Source organism: Ambystoma mexicanum, unplaced genomic scaffold, assembly GCF_040938575.1.
Source record: "Ambystoma mexicanum isolate Mex_15411 unplaced genomic scaffold, UKY_AmexF1_1 Mex_scaf1, whole genome shotgun sequence".
Lineage (NCBI taxonomy): Eukaryota > Metazoa > Chordata > Amphibia > Caudata > Ambystomatidae > Ambystoma > Ambystoma mexicanum.
Genome location: NW_027182324.1, coordinates 1643106 through 1659551, shown reverse-complemented (window position 1 = coordinate 1659551; position 16446 = coordinate 1643106). Strand labels below are relative to the sequence as shown.

Below are 16446 nucleotides of genomic sequence, written 5' to 3'. Positions count from 1 at the left end.
TTGGATGCTTTACCAACATTTCAAGCCTCACTGTGCTTCTAAATAGCATGAAATAGCAATCTTTGTACAAAGTTTTAATATTGGGGAGACAGATTGGTCGAAAAAAAAGCAGACAGGCGCTGCTGAGATTCGAACTCAGGATCTCCTGTTTACTAGACAGGCGCTTTAACCAACTAAGCCACAGCACCCTTTTTGCATCTGGTCTCCTTTCCTTCCTCATGTAATCATTTAGAAGTGAAATCCACTTTTTTAAGGCTGGGCTTCTGTTGCAATATAACTTTTCAAAATGTTTTCCAATTGACTGAAACTCCATTGCACAAAACGAGCATGTCATTAATCGTCGATTTAGAGTGGACTGCATTGCCCAGTGTGTGCATTGAGGAGCACATGTTCGTCTTTACTGGGGAGCAAGTTTGCACTCATGAATGTGGCAAAACATTCAAATCCGCAAGTGGGTGAACATTAAAGTCCTAGATGCTGCAAATCTCAATATCTGGATACGGAATGACTGAAAAAAGTTATGTCTCCAGTGTCAAAATGTGTGTAATGCACTAGTAATTCATTTCCTTTATTGACCAGTGAGGTAGCCATGTATGGAGGTGCTGTAGAGTGAAAATCAAGTTTCAAATGGGCAGTGATCCCTGTGCCTGGATAGCTCAGTCGGTAGAGCATCAGACTTTTAATCTGAGGGTCCAGGGTTCAAGTCCCTGTTCAGGCGTATCTTTGCTTCTTTTACAAAAAATTTAGCAGGAAATATGAATTGCTCATTCTAATATGTGCTATTTCTGATGGCATCGCAACCTTGGGCAATATGACTCTAAGGTAGTGGAGTCCAGAATTCTTGGATGCTTTGCCAACATTTCAAGCCTGACTGTGCTTCTAAATAGCATGAAATAGCAATCTTTGTACAAAGTTTTAATATTGGGGAGACAGATTGGTCGAAAAAAAAGCAGACAGGCGCTGCTGAGATTCGAACTCAGGATCTCCTGCTTACTAGACAGGCGCTTTAACCAACTAAGCCACAGCACCTTTTTTGCATCTGGTCTCCTTTCCTTCCTCATGTAATCATTTAGAAGTGAAATCCACTTTTTTAAGGCTGGGCTTCTGTTGCAATATAACTTTTCAAAATGTTTTCCAATTGACTGAAACTCCATTGCACAAAACGAGCATGTCATTAATCGTCGATTTAGAGTGGACTGCATTGCCCAGTGTGTGCATTGAGGAGCACATGTTCGTCTGTACTGGGGAGCAAGTTTGCACTCATGAATGTGGCAAAACATTCAAATCCGTAAGTGGGTGAACATTAAAGTCCTAGATGCTGCAAATCTCTATATCTGGATACGGAATGACTGAAAAGGGTTATGTCTCCAGTGTCAAAATGTGTGTAATGCACTAGTAATTCATTTCCTTTATTGCCCAGTGAGGTAGCCATGTATGGAGGTGCTGTAGAGTGAAAATCAAGTTTCAAATGGGCAGTGATCCCTGTGCCTGGATAGCTCAGTCGGTAGAGCATCAGACTTTTAATCTGAGGGTCCAGGGTTCAAGTCCCTGTTCAGGCGTACCTTTGCTTCTTTTACAAAAAATTAAGCAGGAAATATGAATTGCTCATTCTAATATGTGCTATTTCTGATGGCATCGCAACCTTGGGCAATATGACTCTAAGGTAGTGGAGTCCAGAATTCTTGGATGCTTTGCCAACATTTCAAGCCTGACTGTGCTTCTAAATAGCATGAAATAACAATCTTTGTACAAAGTTTTAATATTGGGGAGACAGATTGGTCGAAAAAAAAGCAGACAGGCGCTGCTGAGATTCGAACTCAGGATCTCCTGTTTACTAGACAGGCGCTTTAACCAACTAAGCCGCAGCACCTTTTTTGCATCTGAACTCCTTTCCTTCCTCATGTAATCATTTAGAAGTGAAATCCACTTTTTTAAGGCTGGGCTTCTGTTGCAATACAACTTTTCAAAATGTTTTCCAATTGACTGAAACTCCATTGCACAAAACGAGCATGTCATTAATCGTCGATTTAGAGTGGACTGCATTGCCCAGTGTGTGCATTGAGGAGCACATGTTCGTCTTTACTGGGGAGCAAGTTTGCACTCATGAATGTGGCAAAACATTCAAATCCGTAAGTGGGTGAACATTAAAGTCCTAGATGCTGCAAATCTCTATATCTGGATACGGAATGAAGGAAAAAAGTTATGTCTCCAGTGTCAAAATGTGTGTAATGCACTAGTAATTCATTTCCTTTATTGACCAGTGAGGTAGCCATGTATGGAGGTGCTGTAGAGTGAAAATCAAGTTTCAAAGTGGTAGTGATCCCTGTGCCTGGATAGCTCAGTCGGTAGAGCATCAGACTTTTAATCTGAGGGTCCAGGGTTCAAGTCCCTGTTCAGGCGTACCTTTGCTTCTTTTACAAAAAATTAAGCAGGAAATATGAATTGCTCATTCTAATATGTGCTATTTCTGATGGCATCGCAACCTTGGGCAATATGACTCTAAGGTAGTGGAGTCCAGAGTTCTTGGATGCTTTGCCAACATTTCAAGCCTGACTGTGCTTCTAAATAGCATGAAATAGCAATCTTTGTACAAAGTTTTAATATTGGGGAGACAGATTGGTCGAAAAAAAAGCAGACAGGCGCTGCTGAGATTCGAACTCAGGGTCTCCTGTTTACTAGACAGGCGCTTTAACCAACTAAGCCACAGCACCTTTTTTGCATCTGGTCTCCTTTCCTTCCTCATGTAATCATTTAGAAGTGAAATCCACTTTTTTAAGGCTGGGCTTCTGTTGCAATATAACTTTTCAAAATGTTTTCCAATTGACTGAAACTCCATTGCACAAAATGAGCATGTCATTAATCATCGATTTAGAGTGGACTGCATTGCCCAGTGTGTGCATTGAGGAGCACATGTTTGTCTTTACTGGGGAGCAAGTTTGCACTCATGAATGTGGCAAAACATTCAAATCCGTAAGTGGGTGAACATTAAAGTCCTAGATGCTGCAAATCTCTATATCTGGATACGGAATGACTGAAAAAAGTTATGTCTCCAGTGTCAAAATGTGTGTAATGCACTAGTAATTCATTTCCTTTATTGACCAGTGAGGTAGCCATGTATGGAGGTGCTGTAGAGTGAAAATCAAGTTGCAAGTGGCAGTGATCCATCTGCCTGGATAGCTCAGTCGGTAGAGCATCAGACTTTTAATCTGAGGGTCCAGGGTTCAAGTCCCTGTTCAGGGGTACCTTTGCTTCTTTTAAAAAAAAATAAGCAGGAAATATGAATTGCTCATTCTAATATGTGCTATTTCTGATGGCATCGCAACCTTGGGCAATAGGACTCTAAGGTAGTGGAGTCCAGAGTTCTTGGATGCTTTGCCAACATTTCAAGCCTGACTGTGCTTCTAAATAACATGAAACAGCAATCTTTGTACAAAGTTTTAATATTGGGGAGACAGATTGGTCGAAAAAAAAGCAGACAGGCGCTGTTGAGATTCGAACTCAGGATCTCCTGTTTACTAGAGGCGCTTTAACCAACTAAGCCACAGCACCTTTTTTGCATCTGGTCTCCTTTCCTTCCTCATGTAATCATTTAGAAGTGAAATCCACTTTTTTAAGGCTGGGCTTCTGTTGCAATATAACTTTTCAAAATGTTTTCCAATTGACTGAAACTCCATTGCACAAAACGAGCATGTCATTAATCGTCGATTTAGAGTGGACTGCATTGCCCAGTGTGTGCATTGAGGAGCACATGTTCGTCTTTACTGGGGAGCAAGTTTGCACTCATGAATGTGGCAAAACATTCAAATCCGTAAGTGGGTGAACATTAAAGTCCTAGATGCTGCAAATCTCTATATCTGGATACGGAATGACTGAAAAAAGTTATGTCTCCAGTGTCAAAATGTGTGTAATGCACTAGTAATTCATTTCCTTTATTGACCAGTGAGGTAGCCATGTATGGAGGTGCTGTAGAGTGAAAATCAAGTTTCAAATGGGCAGTGATCCCTGTGCCTGGATAGCTCAGTCGGTAGAGCATCAGACTTTTAATCTGAGGGTCCAGGGTTCAAGTCCCTGTTCAGGTGTATCTTTGCTTCTTTTACAAAAAATTTAGCAGGAAATATCAATTGCTCATTCTAATATGTGCTATTTCTGATGGCATCGCAACCTTGGGCAATATGACTCTAAGGTAGTGGAGTCCAGAATTCTTGGATGCTTTGCCAACATTTCAAGCCTGACTGTGCTTCTAAATAGCATGAAATAACAATCTTTGTACAAAGTTTTAATATTGGGGAGACAGATTGGTCGAAAAAAAAGCAGACAGGCGCTGCTGAGATTCGAACTCAGGATCTCCTGTTTACTAGACAGGCGCTTTAACCAACTAAGCCACAGCACCTCTTTTGCATCTGGTCTCCTTTCCTTCCTCATGTAATCATTTAGAAGTGAAATCCACTTTTTTTAAGGCTAGGCTTCTGTTGCAATATAACTTTACAAAATGTTTTCCAATTGACTGAAACTCCATTGCACAAAACGAGCATGTCATTAATCGTCGATTTAGAGTGGACTGCATTGCCCAGTGTGTGCATTGAGGAGCACATGTACGTCTTTACTGGTGAGCAAGTTTGCACTCATGAATGTGGCAAAACATTCAAATGCGTGGGGTGGATGACCATTAAAGTCCTACATGCTGCAAATCTCTATATCTGGATACGGAATGACTGAAAAAAGTTATGTCTCCAGTGTCAAAATGTGTGTAATGCACTAGTAATTCATTTCCTTTATTGACCAGTGAGGTAGCCATGTGTGGAGGTGCTGTAGAGTGAAAATCAAGTTTCAAATGGCAGTGAACCCTGTGCCTGGATAGCTCAGTCGGTAGAGCATCAGACTTTTAATCTGAGGGTCCAGGGTTCAAGTCCCTGTTCAGGCGTACCTTGGCTTCTTTTACAAAAAATTAAGCAGGAAATATGAATTGCTCATTCTAATATGTGCTATTTCTGATGGCATCGCAACCTTGGGCAATATGACTCTAAGGTAGTGGAGTCCAGAGTTCTTGGATGCTTTGCCAACATTTCAAGCCTGACTGTGCTTCTAAATAGCATGAAATAGCAATCTTTGTACAAAGTTTTAATATTGGGGAGACAGATTGGTCGAAAAAAAAGCAGACAGGCGCTGCTGAGATTCGAACTCAGGATCTCCTGTTTACTAGACAGGCGCTTTAACCAACTAAGCCGCAGCACCTTTTTTGCATCTGGTCTCCTTTCCTTCCTCATGTAATCATTTAGAAGTGAAATCCACTTTTTTAAGGCTGGGCTTCTGTTGCAATATAACTTTTCAAAATGTTTTCCAATTGACTGAAACTCCATTGCACAAAACGAGCATGTCATTAATCGTCGATTTAGAGTGGACTGCATTGCCCAGTGTGTGCATTGAGGAGCACATGTTCGTCTTTACTGGGGAGCAAGTTTGCACTCATGAATGTGGCAAAACATTCAAATCCGTAAGTGGGTGAACATTAAAGTCCTAGATGCTGCAAATCTCTATATCTGGATACGGAATGACTGAAAAAAGTTATGTCTCCAGTGTCAAAATGTGTGTAATGCACTAGTAATTCATTTCCTTTATTGACCAGTGAGGTAGCCATGTATAGAGGTGCTGTAGAGTGAAAATCAAGTTTCAAATGGGCAGTGATCCCTGTGCCTGGATAGCTCAGTCGGTAGAGCATCAGACTTTTAATCTGAGGGTCCAGGGTTCAAGTCCCTGTTCAGGCGTACCTTTGCTTCTTTTACAAAAAATTAAGCAGGAAATATGAATTGCTCATTCTAATATGTGCTATTTCTGATGGCATCGCAACCTTGGGCAATATGACTCTAAGGTAGTGGAGTCCAGAGTTCTTGGATGCTTTGCCAACATTTCAAGCCTGACTGTGCTTCTAAATAGCATGAAATAGCAATCTTTGTACAAAGTTTTAATATTGGGGAGACAGATTGGTCGAAAAAAAAGCAGACAGGCGCTGCTGAGATTCGAACTCAGGATCTCCTGTTTACTAGACAGGCGCTTTAACCAACTAAGCCACAGCACCTTTTTTGCATCTGGTCTCCTTTCCTTCCTCATGTAATCATTTAGAAGTGAAATCCACTTTTTTAAGGCTGGGCTTCTGTTGCAATATAACTTTTCAAAATGTTTTCCAATTGACTGAAACTCCATTGCACAAAACGAGCATGTCATTAATCGTCGATTTAGAGTGGACTGCATTGCCCAGTGTGTGCATTGAGGAGCACATGTTCGTCTTTACTGGGGAGTAAGTTTGCACTCATGAATGTGGCAAAACATTCAAATCCGTAAGTGGGTGAACATTAAAGTCCTAGATGCTGCAAATCTCTATATCTGGATACGGAATGACTGAAAAAAGTTATGTCTCCAGTGTCAAAATGTGTGTAATGCACTAGTAATTCATTTCCTTTATTGACCAGTGAGGTAGCCATGTATGGAGGTGCTGTAGAGTGAAAATCAAGTTTCAAATGGCAGTGATCCATCTGCCTGGATAGCTCAGTCGGTAGAGCATCAGACTTTTAATCTGAGGGTCCAGGGTTCAAGTCCCTGTTCAGGCGAACCTTTGCTTCTTTTACAAAAAATTAAGCAGGAAATATGAATTGCTCATTCTAATATGTGCTATTTCTGATGGCATCGCAACCTTGGGCAATATGACTCTAAGGTAGTGGAGTCCAGAGTTCTTGGATGCTTTGCCAACATATCAAGCCTGACTGTGCTTCTAAATAGCATGAAATAGCAATCTTTGTACAAAGTTTTAATATTGGGGAGACAGATTGGTCGAAAAAAAGCAGACAGGCGCTGCTGAGATTCAAACTCAGGATCTCCTGTTTACTAGACAGGCGCTTTAACCAACTAAGCCACAGCACCTTTTTTGCATCTGGTCTCCTTTCCTTCCTCATGTAATCATTTAGAAGTGAAATCCACTTTTTTAAGGCTGGGCTTCTGTTGCAATATAACTTTTCAAAATGTTTTCCAATTGACTGAAACTCCATTGCACAAAACGAGCATGTCATTAATCGTCGATTTAGAGTGGACTGCATTGCCCAGTGTGTGCATTGAGGAGCACATGTTCGTCTTTACTGGGGAGCAAGTTTGCACTCATGAATGTGGCAAAACATTCAAATCCGTAAGTGGGTGAACATTAAAGTCCTAGATGCTGCAAATCTCTATATCTGGATACGGAATGACTGAAAAAAGTTATGTCTCCAGTGTCAAAATGTGTGTAATGCACTAGTAATTCATTTCCTTTATTGACCAGTGAGGTAGCCATGTATGGAGGTGCTGTAGAGTGAAAATCAAGTTTCAAATGGGCAGTGATCCCTGTGCTGGATAGCTCAGTCGGTAGAGCATCAGACTTTTAATCTGAGGGTCCAGGGTTCAAGTCCCTGTTCAGGCGTACCTTTGCTTCTTTTACAAAAAATTAAGCAGGAAATATGAATTGCTCATTCTAATATGTGCTATTTCTGATGGCATCGCAACCTTGGGCAATATGATTCTAAGGTAGTGGAGTCCAGAGTTCTTGGATGCTTTGCCAACATTTCAAGCCTGACTGTGCTTCTAAATAGCATGAAATAGCAATCTTTGTACAAAGTTTTAATATTGGGGAGACAGATTGGTCGAAAAAAAAGCAGACAGGCGCTGCTGAGATTCGAACTCAGGATCTCCTGTTTACTAGACAGGCGCTTTAACCAACTAAGCCACAGCACCCTTTTTGCATCTGGTCTCCTTTCCTTCCTCATGTAATCATTTAGAAGTGAAATCCACTTTTTTAAGGCTGGGCTTCTGTTGCAATATAACTTTTCAAAATGTTTTCCAATTGACTGAAACTCCATTGCACAAAACGAGCATGTCATTAATCGTCGATTTAGAGTGGACTGCATTGCCCAGTGTGTGCATTGAGGAGCACATGTTCGTCTTTACTGGGGAGCAAGTTTGCACTCATGAATGTGGCAAAACATTCAAATCCGTAAGTGGGTGAACATTAAAGTCCTAGATGCTGCAAATCTCAATATCTGGATACGGAATGACTGAAAAAAGTTATGTCTCCAGTGTCAAAATGTGTGTAATGCACTAGTAATTCATTTCCTTTATTGACCAGTGAGGTAGCCATGTATGGAGGTGCTGTAGAGTGAAAATCAAGTTTCAAATGGGCAGTGATCCCTGTGCCTGGATAGCTCAGTCGGTAGAGCATCAGACTTTTAATCTGAGGGTCCAGGGTTCAAGTCCCTGTTCAGGCGTATCTTTGCTTCTTTTACAAAAAATTTAGCAGGAAATATGAATTGCTCATTCTAATATGTGCTATTTCTGATGGCATCGCAACCTTGGGCAATATGACTCTAAGGTAGTGGAGTCCAGAATTCTTGGATGCTTTGCCAACATTTCAAGCCTGACTGTGCTTCTAAATAGCATGAAATAACAATCTTTGTACAAAGTTTTAATATTGGGGAGACAGATTGGTCGAAAAAAAAGCAGACAGGCGCTGCTGAGATTCGAACTCAGGATCTCCTGTTTACTAGACAGGCGCTTTAACCAACTAAGCCGCAGCACCTTTTTTGCATCTGAACTCCTTTCCTTCCTCATGTAATCATTTAGAAGTGAAATCCACTTTTTTAAGGCTGGGCTTCTGTTGCAATACAACTTTTCAAAATGTTTTCCAATTGACTGAAACTCCATTGCACAAAACGAGCATGTCATTAATCGTCGATTTAGAGTGGACTGCATTGCCCAGTGTGTGCATTGAGGAGCACATGTTCGTCTTTACTGGGGAGCAAGTTTGCACTCATGAATGTGGCAAAACATTCAAATCCGTAAGTGGGTGAACATTAAAGTCCTAGATGCTGCAAATCTCTATATCTGGATACGGAATGAAGGAAAAAAGTTATGTCTCCAGTGTCAAAATGTGTGTAATGCACTAGTAATTCATTTCCTTTATTGACCAGTGAGGTAGCCATGTATGGAGGTGCTGTAGAGTGAAAATCAAGTTTCAAAGTGGTAGTGATCCCTGTGCCTGGATAGCTCAGTCGGTAGAGCATCAGACTTTTAATCTGAGGGTCCAGGGTTCAAGTCCCTGTTCAGGCGTACCTTTGCTTCTTTTACAAAAAATTAAGCAGGAAATATGAATTGCTCATTCTAATATGTGCTATTTCTGATGGCATCGCAACCTTGGGCAATATGACTCTAAGGTAGTGGAGTCCAATGTTCTTGGATGCTTTGCCAACATTTCAAGCCTGACTGTGCTTCTAAATAGCATGAAATAGCAATCTTTGTACAAAGTTTTAATATTGGGGAGACAGATTGGTCGAAAAAAAAGCAGACAGGCGCTGCTGAGATTCGAACTCAGGATCTCCTGTTTACTAGACAGGCGCTTTAACCAACTAAGCCACAGCACCTTTTTTGCATCTGGTCTCCTTTCCTTCCTCATGTAATCATTTAGAAGTGAAATCCACTTTTTTAAGGCTGGGCTTCTGTTGCAATATAACTTTTCAAAATGTTTTCCAATTGACTGAAACTCCATTGCACAAAATGAGCATGTCATTAATCGTCGATTTAGAGTGGACTGCATTGCCCAGTGTGTGCATTGAGGAGCACATGTTTGTCTTTACTGGGGAGCAAGTTTGCACTCATGAATGTGGCAAAACATTCAAATCCGTAAGTGGGTGAACATTAAAGTCCTAGATGCTGCAAATCTCTATATCTGGATACGGAATGACTGAAAAAAGTTATGTCTCCAGTGTCAAAATGTGTGTAATGCACTAGTAATTCATTTCCTTTATTGACCAGTGAGGTAGCCATGTATGGAGGTGCTGTAGAGTGAAAATCAAGTTGCAAGTGGCAGTGATCCATCTGCCTGGATAGCTCAGTCGGTAGAGCATCAGACTTTTAATCTGAGGGTCCAGGGTTCAAGTCCCTGTTCAGGCGTACCTTTGCTTCTTTTAAAAAAAAATAAGCAGGAAATATGAATTGCTCATTCTAATATGTGCTATTTCTGATGGCATCGCAACCTTGGGCAATATGACTCTAAGGTAGTGGAGTCCAGAGTTCTTGGATGCTTTGCCAACATTTCAAGCCTGACTGTGCTTCTAAATAGCATGAAACAGCAATCTTTGTACAAAGTTTTAATATTGGGGAGACAGATTGGTCGAAAAAAAAGCAGACAGGCGCTGTTGAGATTCGAACTCAGGATCTCCTGTTTACTAGACAGGCGCTTTAACCAACTAAGCCACAGCACCTTTTTTGCATCTGGTCTCCTTTCCTTCCTCATGTAATCATTTAGAAGTGAAATCCACTTTTTTAAGGCTGGGCTTCTGTTGCAATATAACTTTTCAAAATGTTTTCCAATTGACTGAAACTCCATTGCACAAAACGAGCATGTCATTAATCGTCGATTTAGAGTGGACTGCATTGCCCAGTGTGTGCATTGAGGAGCACATGTTCGTCTTTACTGGGGAGCAAGTTTGCACTCATGAATGTGGCAAAACATTCAAATCCGTAAGTGGGTGAACATTAAAGTCCTAGATGCTGCAAATCTCTATATCTGGATACGGAATGACTGAAAAAAGTTATGTCTCCAGTGTCAAAATGTGTGTAATGCACTAGTAATTCATTTCCTTTATTGACCAGTGAGGTAGCCATGTATGGAGGTGCTGTAGAGTGAAAATCAAGTTTCAAATGGGCAGTGATCCCTGTGCCTGGATAGCTCAGTCGGTAGAGCATCAGACTTTTAATCTGAGGGTCCAGGGTTCAAGTCCCTGTTCAGGTGTATCTTTGCTTCTTTTACAAAAAATTTAGCAGGAAATATCAATTGCTCATTCTAATATGTGCTATTTCTGATGGCATCGCAACCTTGGGCAATATGACTCTAAGGTAGTGGAGTCCAGAATTCTTGGATGCTTTGCCAACATTTCAAGCCTGACTGTGCTTCTAAATAGCATGAAATAACAATCTTTGTACAAAGTTTTAATATTGGGGAGACAGATTGGTCGAAAAAAAAGCAGACAGGCGCTGCTGAGATTCGAACTCAGGATTTCCTGTTTACTAGACAGGCGCTTTAACCAACTAAGCCACAGCACCTCTTTTGCATCTGGTCTCCTTTCCTTCCTCATGTAATCATTTAGAAGTGAAATCCACTTTTTTTAAGGCTAGGCTTCTGTTGCAATATAACTTTGCAAAATGTTTTCCAATTGACTGAAACTCCATTGCACAAAACGAGCATGTCATTAATCGTCGATTTAGAGTGGACTGCATTGCCCAGTGTGTGCATTGAGGAGCACATGTTCGTCTTTACTGGGGAGCAAGTTTGCACTCATGAATGTGGCAAAACATTCAAATCCGTAAGTGGGTGAACATTAAAGTCCTAGATGCTGCAAATCTCTATATCTGGATACGGAATGACTGAAAAAAGTTATGTCTCCAGTGTCAAAATGTGTGTAATGCACTAGTAATTCATTTCCTTTATTGACCAGTGAGGTAGCCATGTATGGAGGTGCTGTAGAGTGAAAATCAAGTTTCAAATGGGCAGCGATCCCTGTGCCTGGATAGCTCAGTCGGTAGAGCATCAGACTTTTAATCTGAGGGTCCAGGGTTCAAGTCCCTGTATATAACTTTTCAAAATGTTTTCCAATTGACTGAAACTCCATTGCACAAAACGAGCATGTCATTAATCGTCGATTTAGAGTGGACTGCATTGCCCAGTGTGTGCATTGAGGAGCACATGTTCGTCTTTACTGGGGAGCAAGTTTGCACTCATGAATGTGGCAAAACATTCAAATCCGTAAGTGGGTGAACATTAAAGTCCTAGATGCTGCAAATCTCTATATCTGGATACGGAATGACTGAAAAAAGTTATGTCTCCAGTGTCAAAATGTGTGTAATGCACTAGTAATTCATTTCCTTTATTGACCAGTGAGGTAGCCATGTATGGAGGTGCTGTAGAGTGAAAATCAAGTTTCAAATGGGCAGTGATCCCTGTGCCTGGATAGCTCAGTCGGTACAGCATCAGACTTTTAATCTGAGGGTCCAGGGTTCAAGTCCCTGTTCAGGCGTACCTTTGCTTCTTTTACAAAAAATTAAGCAGGAAATATGAATTGCTCATTCTAATATGTGCTATTTCTGATGGCATCGCAACCTTGGGCAATATGACTCTAAGGTAGTGGAGTCCAGAGTTCTTGGATGCTTTGCCAACATTTCAAGCCTCACTGTGCTTCTAAATAGCATGAAATAGCAATCTTTGTACAAAGTTTTAATATTGGGGAGACAGATTGGTCGAAAAAAAAGCAGACAGGCGCTGCTGAGATTCGAACTCAGGATCTCCTGTTTACTAGACAGGCGCTTTAACCAACTAAGCCACAGCACCTCTTTTGCATCTGATCTCCTGTCCTTCCTCATGTAATCATTTAGAAGTGAAATCCACTTTTTTTAAGGCTGGGCTTCTGTTGCAATATAACTTTACAAAATGTTTTCCAATTGACTGAAACTCCATTGCACAAAACGAGCATGTCATTAATCGTTGATTTAGAGTGGACTGCATTGCCCAGTGTGTGTATTGAGGAGCACATGTTCGCCTTTACTGGGGAGCAATTTTGCACTCATGAATGTGGCAAAACATTCAAATCCGTAAGTGGGTGAACATTAAAGTCCTAGATGCTGCAAATCTCTATATCTGGATACGGAATGACTGAAAAAAGTTATGTCTCCAGTGTCAAAATGTGTGTAATGCACTAGTAATTCATTTCCTTTATTGACCAGTGAGGTAGCCATGTATGGAGGTGCTGTCGAGTGAAAATCAAGTTTCAAATGGGCAGTGATCCCTGTGCCTGGATAGCTCAGTCGGTAGAGCATCAGACTTTTAATCTGAGGGTCCAGGGTTCAAGTCCCTGTTCAGGCGTACCTTTGCTTCTTTTACAAAAAATTAAGCAGGAAATATGAATTGCTCATTCTAATATGTGCTATTTCTGATGGCATCGCAACCTTGGGCAATATGACTCTAAGGTAGTGGAGTCCAGAGTTCTTGGATGCTTTACCAACATTTCAAGCCTCACTGTGCTTCTAAATAGCATGAAATAGCAATCTTTGTACAAAGTTTTAATATTGGGGAGACAGATTGGTCGAAAAAAAAGCAGACAGGCGCTGCTGAGATTCGAACTCAGGATCTCCTGTTTACTAGACAGGCGCTTTAACCAACTAAGCCACAGCACCCTTTTTGCATCTGGTCTCCTTTCCTTCCTCATGTAATCATTTAGAAGTGAAATCCACTTTTTTAAGGCTGGGCTTCTGTTGCAATATAACTTTTCAAAATGTTTTCCAATTGACTGAAACTCCATTGCACAAAACGAGCATGTCATTAATCGTCGATTTAGAGTGGACTGCATTGCCCAGTGTGTGCATTGAGGAGCACATGTTCGTCTTTACTGGGGAGCAAGTTTGCACTCATGAATGTGGCAAAACATTCAAATCCGTAAGTGGGTGAACATTAAAGTCCTAGATGCTGCAAATCTCAATATCTGGATACGGAATGACTGAAAAAAGTTATGTCTCCAGTGTCAAAATGTGTGTAATGCACTAGTAATTCATTTCCTTTATTGACCAGTGAGGTAGCCATGTATGGAGGTGCTGTAGAGTGAAAATCAAGTTTCAAATGGGCAGTGATCCCTGTGCCTGGATAGCTCAGTCGGTAGAGCATCAGACTTTTAATCTGAGGGTCCAGGGTTCAAGTCCCTGTTCAGGCGTATCTTTGCTTCTTTTACAAAAAATTTAGCAGGAAATATGAATTGCTCATTCTAATATGTGCTATTTCTGATGGCATCGCAACCTTGGGCAATATGACTCTAAGGTAGTGGAGTCCAGAATTCTTGGATGCTTTGCCAACATTTCAAGCCTGACTGTGCTTCTAAATAGCATGAAATAGCAATCTTTGTACAAAGTTTTAATATTGGGGAGACAGATTGGTCGAAAAAAAAGCAGACAGGCGCTGCTGAGATTCGAACTCAGGATCTCCTGTTTACTAGACAGGCGCTTTAACCAACTAAGCCACAGCACCTTTTTTGCATCTGGTCTCCTTTCCTTCCTCATGTAATCATTTAGAAGTGAAATCCACTTTTTTAAGGCTGGGCTTCTGTTGCAATATAACTTTTCAAAATGTTTTCCAATTGACTGAAACTCCATTGCACAAAACGAGCATGTCATTAATCGTCGATTTAGAGTGGACTGCATTGCCCAGTGTGTGCATTGAGGAGCACATGTTCGTCTGTACTGGGGAGCAAGTTTGCACTCATGAATGTGGCAAAACATTCAAATCCGTAAGTGGGTGAACATTAAAGTCCTAGATGCTGCAAATCTCTATATCTGGATACGGAATGACTGAAAAAGGTTATGTCTTCAGTGTCAAAATGTGTGTAATGCACTAGTAATTCATTTCCTTTATTGCCCAGTGAGGTAGCCATGTATGGAGGTGCTGTAGAGTGAAAATCAAGTTTCAAATGGGCAGTGATCCCTGTGCCTGGATAGCTCAGTCGGTAGAGCATCAGACTTTTAATCTGAGGGTCCAGGGTTCAAGTCCCTGTTCAGGCGTACCTTTGCTTCTTTTACAAAAAATTAAGCAGGAAATATGAATTGCTCATTCTAATATGTGCTATTTCTGATGGCATCGCAACCTTGGGCAATATGACTCTAAGGTAGTGGAGTCCAGAATTCTTGGATGCTTTGCCAACATTTCAAGCCTGACTGTGCTTCTAAATAGCATGAAATAACAATCTTTGTACAAAGTTTTAATATTGGGGAGACAGATTGGTCGAAAAAAAAGCAGACAGGCGCTGCTGAGATTCGAACTCAGGATCTCCTGTTTACTAGACAGGCGCTTTAACCAACTAAGCCGCAGCACCTTTTTTGCATCTGAACTCCTTTCCTTCCTCATGTAATCATTTAGAAGTGAAATCCACTTTTTTAAGGCTGGGCTTCTGTTGCAATACAACTTTTCAAAATGTTTTCCAATTGACTGAAACTCCATTGCACAAAACGAGCATGTCATTAATCGTCGATTTAGAGTGGACTGCATTGCCCAGTGTGTGCATTGAGGAGCACATGTTCGTCTTTACTGGGGAGCAAGTTTGCACTCATGAATGTGGCAAAACATTCAAATCCGTAAGTGGGTGAACATTAAAGTCCTAGATGCTGCAAATCTCTATATCTGGATACGGAATGAAGGAAAAAAGTTATGTCTCCAGTGTCAAAATGTGTGTAATGCACTAGTAATTCATTTCCTTTATTGACCAGTGAGGTAGCCATGTATGGAGGTGCTGTAGAGTGAAAATCAAGTTTCAAAGTGGTAGTGATCCCTGTGCCTGGATAGCTCAGTCGGTAGAGCATCAGACTTTTAATCTGAGGGTCCAGGGTTCAAGTCCCTGTTCAGGCGTACCTTTGCTTCTTTTACAAAAAATTAAGCAGGAAATATGAATTGCTCATTCTAATATGTGCTATTTCTGATGGCATCGCAAACTTGGGCAATATGACTCTAAGGTAGTGGAGTCCAGAGTTCTTGGATGCTTTGCCAACATTTCAAGCCTGACTGTGCTTCTAAATAGCATGAAATAGCAATCTTTGTACAAAGTTTTAATATTGGGGAGACAGATTGGTCGAAAAAAAAGCAGACAGGCGCTGCTGAGATTCGAACTCAGGGTCTCCTGTTTACTAGACAGGCGCTTTAACCAACTAAGCCACAGCACCTTTTTTGCATCTGGTCTCCTTTCCTTCCTCATGTAATCATTTAGAAGTGAAATCCACTTTTTTAAGGCTGGGCTTCTGTTGCAATATAACTTTTCAAAATGTTTTCCAATTGACTGAAACTCCATTGCACAAAATGAGCATGTCATTAATCATCGATTTAGAGTGGACTGCATTGCCCAGTGTGTGCATTGAGGAGCACATGTTTGTCTTTACTGGGGAGCAAGTTTGCACTCATGAATGTGGCAAAACATTCAAATCCGTAAGTGGGTGAACATTAAAGTCCTAGATGCTGCAAATCTCTATATCTGGATACGGAATGACTGAAAAAAGTTATGTCTCCAGTGTCAAAATGTGTGTAATGCACTAGTAATTCATTTCCTTTATTGACCAGTGAGGTAGCCATGTATGGAGGTGCTGTAGAGTGAAAATCAAGTTGCAAGTGGCAGTGATCCATCTGCCTGGATAGCTCAGTCGGTAGAGCATCAGACTTTTAATCTGAGGGTCCAGGGTTCAAGTCCCTGTTCAGGCGTACCTTTGCTTCTTTTAAAAAAAAATAAGCAGGAAATATGAATTGCTCATTCTAATATGTGCTATTTCTGATGGCATCGCAACCTTGGGCAATAGGACTCTAAGGTAGTGGAGTCCAGAGTTCTTGGATGCTTTGCCAACATTTCAAGCCTGACT

The 16446-nt window shown here is 41.0% G+C and overlaps 14 non-coding genes across 14 annotated transcripts; all 14 read left to right on the top strand.

The window, feature by feature from the left end:
• The first annotated feature begins 645 nt into the window (after window positions 1-645).
• TRNAK-UUU (transfer RNA lysine (anticodon UUU)) lies at window positions 646-718 on the top strand. The gene has a single exon. It is a non-coding gene; the product is annotated as a tRNA-Lys (tRNA).
• A 768-nt stretch (window positions 719-1486) lies between these two features.
• Window positions 1487-1559, top strand: TRNAK-UUU (transfer RNA lysine (anticodon UUU)). Its single transcript has one exon. It is a non-coding gene; the product is annotated as a tRNA-Lys (tRNA).
• A 768-nt stretch (window positions 1560-2327) lies between these two features.
• On the top strand, window positions 2328-2400 carry TRNAK-UUU (transfer RNA lysine (anticodon UUU)). The gene has a single exon. It is a non-coding gene; the product is annotated as a tRNA-Lys (tRNA).
• A 2448-nt stretch (window positions 2401-4848) lies between these two features.
• TRNAK-UUU (transfer RNA lysine (anticodon UUU)) lies at window positions 4849-4921 on the top strand. The gene has a single exon. It is a non-coding gene; the product is annotated as a tRNA-Lys (tRNA).
• Window positions 4922-5689: 768 nt separating this feature from the next.
• On the top strand, window positions 5690-5762 carry TRNAK-UUU (transfer RNA lysine (anticodon UUU)). The gene has a single exon. It is a non-coding gene; the product is annotated as a tRNA-Lys (tRNA).
• Window positions 5763-6529: 767 nt separating this feature from the next.
• Window positions 6530-6602, top strand: TRNAK-UUU (transfer RNA lysine (anticodon UUU)). The gene has a single exon. It is a non-coding gene; the product is annotated as a tRNA-Lys (tRNA).
• A 1607-nt stretch (window positions 6603-8209) lies between these two features.
• Window positions 8210-8282, top strand: TRNAK-UUU (transfer RNA lysine (anticodon UUU)). Its single transcript has one exon. It is a non-coding gene; the product is annotated as a tRNA-Lys (tRNA).
• A 768-nt stretch (window positions 8283-9050) lies between these two features.
• Window positions 9051-9123, top strand: TRNAK-UUU (transfer RNA lysine (anticodon UUU)). The gene has a single exon. It is a non-coding gene; the product is annotated as a tRNA-Lys (tRNA).
• Window positions 9124-9890: 767 nt separating this feature from the next.
• TRNAK-UUU (transfer RNA lysine (anticodon UUU)) lies at window positions 9891-9963 on the top strand. Its single transcript has one exon. It is a non-coding gene; the product is annotated as a tRNA-Lys (tRNA).
• Window positions 9964-12855: 2892 nt separating this feature from the next.
• Window positions 12856-12928, top strand: TRNAK-UUU (transfer RNA lysine (anticodon UUU)). The gene has a single exon. It is a non-coding gene; the product is annotated as a tRNA-Lys (tRNA).
• A 768-nt stretch (window positions 12929-13696) lies between these two features.
• Window positions 13697-13769, top strand: TRNAK-UUU (transfer RNA lysine (anticodon UUU)). The gene has a single exon. It is a non-coding gene; the product is annotated as a tRNA-Lys (tRNA).
• A 768-nt stretch (window positions 13770-14537) lies between these two features.
• On the top strand, window positions 14538-14610 carry TRNAK-UUU (transfer RNA lysine (anticodon UUU)). The gene has a single exon. It is a non-coding gene; the product is annotated as a tRNA-Lys (tRNA).
• A 768-nt stretch (window positions 14611-15378) lies between these two features.
• TRNAK-UUU (transfer RNA lysine (anticodon UUU)) lies at window positions 15379-15451 on the top strand. The gene has a single exon. It is a non-coding gene; the product is annotated as a tRNA-Lys (tRNA).
• Window positions 15452-16218: 767 nt separating this feature from the next.
• TRNAK-UUU (transfer RNA lysine (anticodon UUU)) lies at window positions 16219-16291 on the top strand. Its single transcript has one exon. It is a non-coding gene; the product is annotated as a tRNA-Lys (tRNA).
• Window positions 16292-16446: the final 155 nt, after the last annotated feature.